The 8,064-nt window shown below is 46.4% G+C and overlaps 1 long non-coding RNA gene across 1 annotated transcript; it reads left to right on the forward strand.

Moving 5' to 3' along the window:
* Window positions 1–93: 93 nt before the first annotated feature.
* Window positions 94–6,038, forward strand: LOC129392080 (uncharacterized). Its single transcript, XR_008617176.1, has 3 exons — window positions 94–483; window positions 732–1,444; window positions 4,448–6,038. It is a non-coding gene; the product is annotated as an uncharacterized lncRNA (long non-coding RNA).
* Window positions 6,039–8,064: the final 2,026 nt, after the last annotated feature.

Consider the following 8,064-nt stretch of genomic DNA (forward strand, 5'->3'; position numbering starts at 1 on the left):
AAAAAAAAAGAAAAAAAAAAAGGACATTTGCTTTTAGATATTTGAACATTTTGCAGTAAAACTATACTCATGTTCTATTTGTGTAATTTAAAATATTGAAATATAAAATAACCCAAGGTTCTTACTAAAACATATTAAGTCATTTGAATTAAGAAACGTTTTATTGGTAGCTGAGTTTAGATGGAAAAGATGCTGATTCTTTTCCCAGTTCTCCAGTCATTACAGATGCTTATCCAAAGCCTCCTCAGTTCCAGGTCACCTTGCAACTTTGACAAACTTGTAGATCTATAGCACTTTATGTCAGAAGGAACTTAGGGATCACTGCTGTTCACCTGCAGGGAGGAGGGTATTGGGGACTAGAGTCCAGTTACCTTCCTGGTTCTTTTCCAGATGACTCATCCGGGAGTGAAGTCACGACCACACTCCTGGGACTCCATCTCTAGAGAGAAGAGCTAATCATAATGCTTTCTTCCCTGCTTTCTGGTAAGGATTAAATCAGCCAATGAGTATGAAATTGTTAGGGAGCTGTCAAACATGATAAAAATGTTAGAGAGTGATGTCATTGCTCGTGTTTCCATTGTTCTGAGCCTCAAAGTTGAAGTGATTTGCCCAAGGACACATGGCTGCAGGACAACTTCGGCTCCCTTTTTGTCACAGTCCTGGTGGCGCTTTGCAATAATGCTCGTATTGCACTGTCCACGAATTGTGAATGTGCCTGTGTTCTCTACTAGGTGGCGAGTCCTCTGAAGTCAAAGACCCGAGCCCAGTCATCTTCTTACCCAGCATCTGTCTAACATCTTGCAGGCCTTCAGGGAATGTTATGTATGAGACTTTCTGGACTCAGCTTCTCCTTCTCTAAACAAAGATTGGGATCTAAATTGCTAATATCGGGCTTCCCTGGTGGCGCAGTGGTTAAGAATCCGCCTGCCAGTGCAGGGGACATGGGTTCGAGCCCTGGTCTGGGAAGATCCCACATGTCGCGGAGCAACTAAGCCCCTGCGCCACAACTACTGAGCCTGCACTCTAGAGCCCTAGAGCCACAACTACTGAGCCCACGTGCCACAACTACTGAAGCCCGTGCACCTAGAGCCCGTGCTCCACAACAAGAGAAGCCACCGCAATGAGAAGCCCGTGCACCGCAACGAAGAGTAGCCCCCGCTCACCACAACTAGGGAAAGCCCGCGCACAGCAACAAAGACCCAACGCAGCCACAAATACATAATAAATTAATTAATTAGTTTTTAAAAATTATAAAAAAATAAATTGCTAATATTCTTTTCAGCTGTGAGGGTCTGTGATTTAAAGATCGAGGTCTTCACTTCACTCATCTTTAACCAGATGGTTGACTCACCCCAAATCCTCCGAAACTTGGACATTTCAGCTGGATGAGAAGCTGAAGGATGAGCTGGTCCTTTCAGATCCAGAGAGAGAGGAGTTTCTGCAGGTACCTGAATTGTGATGTCCTTGGCTGATGTGTACTTGGAGGTAATAACACCTTGTGTTTATGGAGCCTCTTGTTTCTGAGGTGCTCAAAGGGCTTCCCATACGTTATCTCGCTCTTCCGCATGATCATACCCTGGCATACCCAGCGCCAATGGGTTAAGTGGTTTTCCCATAACCCTCCGGCGGCAGAGTCAGGACCAGAACTCTGGTCGCCAGACCTGTCATTGCATCCTACCGCTTTCAGGATCGATGCTCTGCCTCATGGAGAAGGGACAATTTTCCATCACTGTGGTAAGGGTTTGGGACAGCTGCTGGAGCCCCTGGGAAAAAAACGCTCTTCTCTCCTCTCCTGCTCCAGCCTCATGAAGTTGATAATGTATGAACTGATTCTAATTTGAGCATGGGTGAATCATCCTCTGCAAGAATGAGTCAAAGACATCTACTGATGGCCAGAGTGCAATATGGGGGGCCATTGGAAACCTGGGTGGTCTCCCAGGTTCGGTGGGTACTGTGCTTCAGTAATACGATATCAGAAACCTTAGCTGGACCATCCATTTCACTCCTTGATTATTTCCTACATGATAAAATGACATTACGGAAGCTGGGGAAAAGGACTGGATTTATAGTCAGGAGATCTGAGTTTCATTCAAGTATTAATATGTATTCTGGTGCCATGTGCTACTGGGAAAAGTACTTAATCTCTCTGTTCTTCAATTTCCCCATTGATGAAAATGGGTAATACCTGCCTCATCAATTTGTTATAAAGAACAAATAAGAGACATTGTAAGCCACTCGTGGTTTTCCAAACATTTGGGATACTTGGTAGTTCCAGGGAATACTCTAAGCCACAGTGATATCAACTTCAGCCAAGATTTGGGGGAAATTAATTTTATATTAAAATAAGGACACGTTTATGATAAAGTAGCAAGCTAAAATTGAATACATTTTAAAGATAAATTTTACTTTGCTCCAGAGATGGAGGAGGGCGTGACTGATCCTCTATCTCCCCATCCCACAGAGGATTCCGCTTCTCTCTGCCGTTGGGTGCTATTAGGGACACTGGGTGGAGAAGTTTGAGAAGTGTTTGTTTAAATAGTTCATTCCTTTGATTTTTCTGAGTTATTTTCTTGTATCCATTTTGGTTACTTAGATGATATTAGCTCAGGTTCCTGTAGCAATGACTTCACAACTTTTAAAAAAATATCATGTCCTCAGATTTTTATCAAGTGTCAGTATAATAAATGGTTGTGTGGAGAATGATTCTGCATTGTCTGCAAAACCACTGTCGAAGATTTGGTTGCTTATCCTACTTAGCGCCTCCTATAAAAGGATGCAGATGATAAAACTCTTCCTCAAGTTTTCTGCCCAACAGAAGTTTGTCTCCTTTGAAGAATGAGTATTTGTACTTTTGATCACATAGTAAAAGCCAGGTAACTGCACTTTTCTAGTTTTGCTTTAGCAGTCAGGAGGCTCAGAGCTGTTTTATTCTTATATTTAGTAAAAATTGAATCCAAGGTTCCTGGCATGATTATTTCCTTTCTTTCCTAGCGTGGCAAATCTGTATATTTAGCCATCTGGTATTTTTTACTGCTAGCCTTCTCCAGGGTTTTGTTTTTGTTTTTTAGAAATAGATAGGGTATCAATGATAAGGAAACCAATTCTGAGATAGCCTTATTCCAGAGAGAGCGGAAGAGAGGCTAAGACACACCTTTAAAATATAAAATCAAATTTCTCCAGAGGAGAGGCCTGAGGCAAACCTGGGAAGGAGCCTGGATTTGCCTGTGGGCCTTTGAAGTGACCGACTGGACAGCTCCAGCTTGGGAAAAGCATCACCACTCAGCGGCCCACTCTTCTTCCCACCACCTTCCAACGTGGCTCCTTCACAGCCTGCTGTTCTTTGGCAGCCAGTCCCCCACCCCAGCATTTGCAGGTCAGGTATCAGAACAAATGGAGGTTGCCGGTCATACCCCACTGTCCCCACCCCCTCCCCCCTCTCTTCCATCCCCGGCCCTGCTACTCACTGGCATTGATAGGCATTCACACCCCAAAGGCAAATGCTTTGCAAACTTTTCCACCCAAGTATTCCTGAGGGCAGGGAAGAGTGGGATGTGGATGTGGAGCATGATCACACCCCCCCATCCCTGGACCACACCTAGGGGTGTGCACCCTGGGGCTGTGATCTGCTCTGGGGATGAGGAACCAGGGGAGAGATCAGGTAGGGCCTGGAAGCAGACCTTGGGCCATTTGCACAGACTCTTTCAGGGTCCCAGGTACCCAGAGTTTTCTTTGGAAGGGGGATGTGGGCTCCAGGTACACATGTTCATGGCACCATGGACCTCTGTCCCGTAAGGAAGGCCAGAGCTGCCCCTAAGTCATGGGGCCCAGGGCAGGGTGGTGGTGGCCTGGTTGTACTGTTATCTGACAGCCCTCTTACTTAGAAAGACTACCCTTGTCATCACAGCTGACCTGCTCCGTGTCTCCTTCAGTCATACGGTCCTGGAGTTTTGAAGCTGGAAGCAATTATGGAGACCCTTCATTTTAAAGATGGGAATATCGAGGACTAGAGAGGCAACTGACCGACTCAAGTCCGTTAAATTGTGTTCTAAATACTTGTACCAAGTCTTCCAAGGATGGGGGTAGGGTAAAAAGAGAGAGAGATTTATAACATTCTGTGATGGTGATAGCATCGCCAGATCCGTGTCTGTTTCATACATCTTCGATTAAAAATTCCTAGAGGCTCATGGATGAACAAGGTGTGAGAAACGAAAGGTGGGAGGAGGAAAAAATTCATATCCAACTTCCACCGTCAGAAAAAGTATTTTTCCCCCTTGGATATATGGCACCGGCCGAGATAAAAATTAATAGCTTTGTCGCCTGTGATCTGTTATCAGCCAAAGTACAAGACTGTGGCTCTCAGTAATTTTAATGGAAAAACTGAAGTCGTATTATCAGGTGATAAGGCTGTGTCAGGCATTATTTTATTCTCTTATCTCGCTTGTTCAAGGCGAGGTGTTCTAGCCCTGAGGGATGAGCCAGGCTACTGTGACTGTGACGTTCCCTGTGCCTTGATCTCACTCCACCTTTTAAGATAACTGTGGCAGGTGAGAGAGGGCTCTGGGGCCAGCTGATTCTGAACACGGATCCCAGGGAAGGCTGTGACGGCTGAGATCCTTGTCGTAGGAGGCTGGGACAGGTAGCTTGAGAGCTCTGCAGACTCTGTCCCATGGCCCAGGTCACCTACATGGCTGAAGCTTTCACGACTCCTCCGGGAGAATTTATTCAGCCCACACTAACTGGTGATCTCGGATGTTCCCAGCATAATGTCTGATAGGGAGGGAAAGATGAGTCATGCCGGTTCCTGCAACCCTAGGGAAGCTCGGGCGGACAGACGGTTGCAAGTTTGGTTGCATGGGAAGGAGGCTTAGTCACATCCTCCTGCTCTGGGCTTCTAGAGTCCATCTACCTAGCTGCACTCCGGCTTCCGTCACGGTGTGTGGTCATTTATTTGTCTGCGTGTCTGTTTCTTCTCCTATTGTAATGTGTGTTCCTCTGGGGCAGAGACCAGACCTTAGACATGGTCTCCGGTCCGTCTTCTGTGCCAGCTGAAATATTATCAGTGTTTGTGTACTACATTAAGGTGAGAGCTACTGCATTTATTCATCTGTTCATTCATTCATTCAGTATCCAATGTCCAGTTGCTGATTTCATTATATAACACTACCTCTAGTCAGCCTTGTTACTAATATCAGAGATTTACAAAAGGATAGCTCAGCTCTGAGTGTCAGGTGTGGCTCATGGAGGAGAATTAAAGGAGACCCTGCCCCAACTCCCTTGTCACACCAACAAAGACCCCTGGCCTCTCATCCTTTGCCAGCCCTAGGGGTGATTCAGAACTGGCTGTGGACAAGACCCCTCAGACATTGTAAAATGAGTGCTGGCCACCGTGGGACAGGCTGGGTTCTGACTGCCCCAGGTCTGCCACTTCTTAGATGGGTGAGAGGGGACAGGTGGCTTCCCCTCCCCAAGTCTCAGTTACTTCACCTGGGAAATGGGGAGGATAGAACTCGGTTTTGCCTTCTTCCCAAGGCTTTTGAAAGAGTCACGGGTGTGACTGGTAAAAGTGCACCAGGGGAAGCGAAGATTGTTACAGACTAAGGCACCTCCCTCTGCACCGTGCCCTAGGACCCTGCATGTGCTTTGGAAAAAAGCTATCCCATAGGCACACACCATGCCTTCCTTTTGGTATGTAGAATAATTATTTCTTCCCTTTATTATGTTTCTGAGAGTCTGGAGGAGTGGCTTGGCAAGAAGTGGAACAAGTCCCCAAACTGCCATCCCCTGATGGCATCCACATTTCACTAGAAGCCCATGTGGAGCTCAAGAAGACTGCATCCTCAGCAGGGGCTTTCTTGTGGAGATTTTATGGTTATTGGCTAGAAAGCCAATGAAACAATGGTCACTGGCTAAAGAGCCAAAGAAAGTCCTCCACGCCTGCATGACTCAGCCCCAGGAGAGGCTCGTTGCATGTTAAAATCAAGGGAAGTGTATATATGTCTATGCCACTCTCTCACTTTGTCACAGCTTACCCTTCCCCCTCCCCCATATATACACTACCAAACGTAAAATAGATAGCTAGTGGGAAGCAGCCGCAAAGCACAGGGAGATCAGCTCAGTGCTTTGCGACCACCTAGAGGGGTGGGATAGGGAGGGTGGGAGGGAGGGAGACGCAAGAGGGAGGAGATATGGGGATATATGTATATGTATAGCTGATTCACTTTGTTATAAAGCAGAAACTAACACCATTGTAAAGCAATTATACTCCAATAAAGATGTTAAAAAAAAAAAAATCAAGGGAAGTGCTGAAGCAAGGCAAGGCACAGGAAACTCTCCGAGATAAAAGACAGCATCGATCAAAATACAATCACAGACTCCTCTTCTCACTCCTGCTGGGGTGGAATTGAAATAATCATGGTGTCTCCTTTGAACTGGTCAGAGTCCTGGAGCCCTGGGTTCTGGGAATGACTCGGCAGGAGTGATCTTGGACTAGTCCTTGACCTGTTCTGTTTTCCAGGCTTTTATCTGTCATATGAAGAGGCTGATTAATTCCCAAGGTCCCCACTAGCTCTGGCATCTAATGATTCTAGCTATCCAACTGTTTTATGATTCCCGGATACTCTGAGGTGATTTACAGGCAGGTGGCCCGTGTCTTATGATTCCCCCAACGTACTTCTGGGTAGCCTGAGCCCCTGTCTCTACAGGAGGCCCCACATAGCCATTAGCAGGGCCTGGGGGACAAACAGCAGCAGGCTTTTTCCTCCAGAGCATGACCCTGCACTAGCACTGACCCCTGTGGGGTTTAAGCTGAATATTGGACAAGGAAGCAGAACATGGGTTCTAGTCTAGGTCAACTGTGACTCACTTAATCCCTTAAGGCCCATCTCTGGTGAACTCTCTTTTATGAAGCTTTCCCAGATTCCCACCTAGAAGATTCTGTTCCTCCTCTGTTCTCCTCTTAGTTCTTTTACCAGTCTGTGAGAGTGGTAGGGGCTGGTGGAGTCATCTAGCTTCCCACAGGTGCCAGGAGGATTTTGTACACGGTAGAAGCTCAATAAACATGAATCAGCGAATTTGAGTTTGAGATTTGAATTAGATATGGATTCAGATCGACAGATATAGCAAACACATTTCTGTGATCTCCTTGGTGCTTGGTTAATGATTCCCAACCAGGAATCCCTGGTGCCCAGAGATCTATTTAAGTAATAATGAGAGGAAAGAGGGAGTAGATAGAATTATTTGGCTGTAAGTGAAAAACGCCTGACTTATATTGGCTAAAGCAAAAAAAAAAAAAGGGGGGGGCCTTCTTGGGGGCAGAGCTGGCTTCTGGTTTGACAACCTAGGTGCTTGAGCTGTCATCAACTTCTGCTCTTCTCACCCTCATCTTTGCTTCCTTCTGTGTTGGTTCGATGCTCAGGCATACGCTTTGTGGTGGCAGTATGGCTGGTAGCAACCCCAGGGAAAATGAAAACCCATTTCTTCCCTAACTTTTTCAAAAGAGTACTGGGCTTATCTCTCAAAATTTATTATTAGTTAACAGTCCTTGTAACCAAAGAGGAAGTGGACTTGGATTGACTTTGGTCCAAGTACATCCCTGGAGCTGGGGGTGGTCTATGGATTGATGTGGTATGGGGTGGGTTGGGGAAAAGGAGTTGGTGCTGTAACCAGAAGAAGGGGGATTGATGCTTATGGCAAAACCAATAAAGTGTCTTCAAAATATTTTCAGTGTTTTAGAAAGCCTAGCAGAAATAGTCCATTTACTGATGTTAAACTCACAGACGCTAATGAAAATGTCAAGTTTTTTCTACCTTTGTCTGAAATTATATCAGCTCAGTTTGAAAACATTGGAAATCTCTTACTGACCAGAAGCTCTTTGCTTCATAAAGAATGGAAAGGGGGCTTCCCTGGTGGCGCAGTGGTTGCGCGTCCGCCTGCCGATGCAGGGGAACCGGGTTCGCGCCCTGGTGTGGGGGGATCCCACATGTCGCGGAGCGGCTGGGCCCGTGAGCCATGGCCGCTGAGCCTGCGCGTCCGGAGCCTGTGCTCCGCAACGGGAGAGGCCACAAC

The sequence above is a fragment of the Physeter macrocephalus genome, chromosome 1 (assembly GCF_002837175.3).
Source record: "Physeter macrocephalus isolate SW-GA chromosome 1, ASM283717v5, whole genome shotgun sequence".
Classification (NCBI taxonomy): Eukaryota; Metazoa; Chordata; class Mammalia; order Artiodactyla; family Physeteridae; genus Physeter; species Physeter macrocephalus.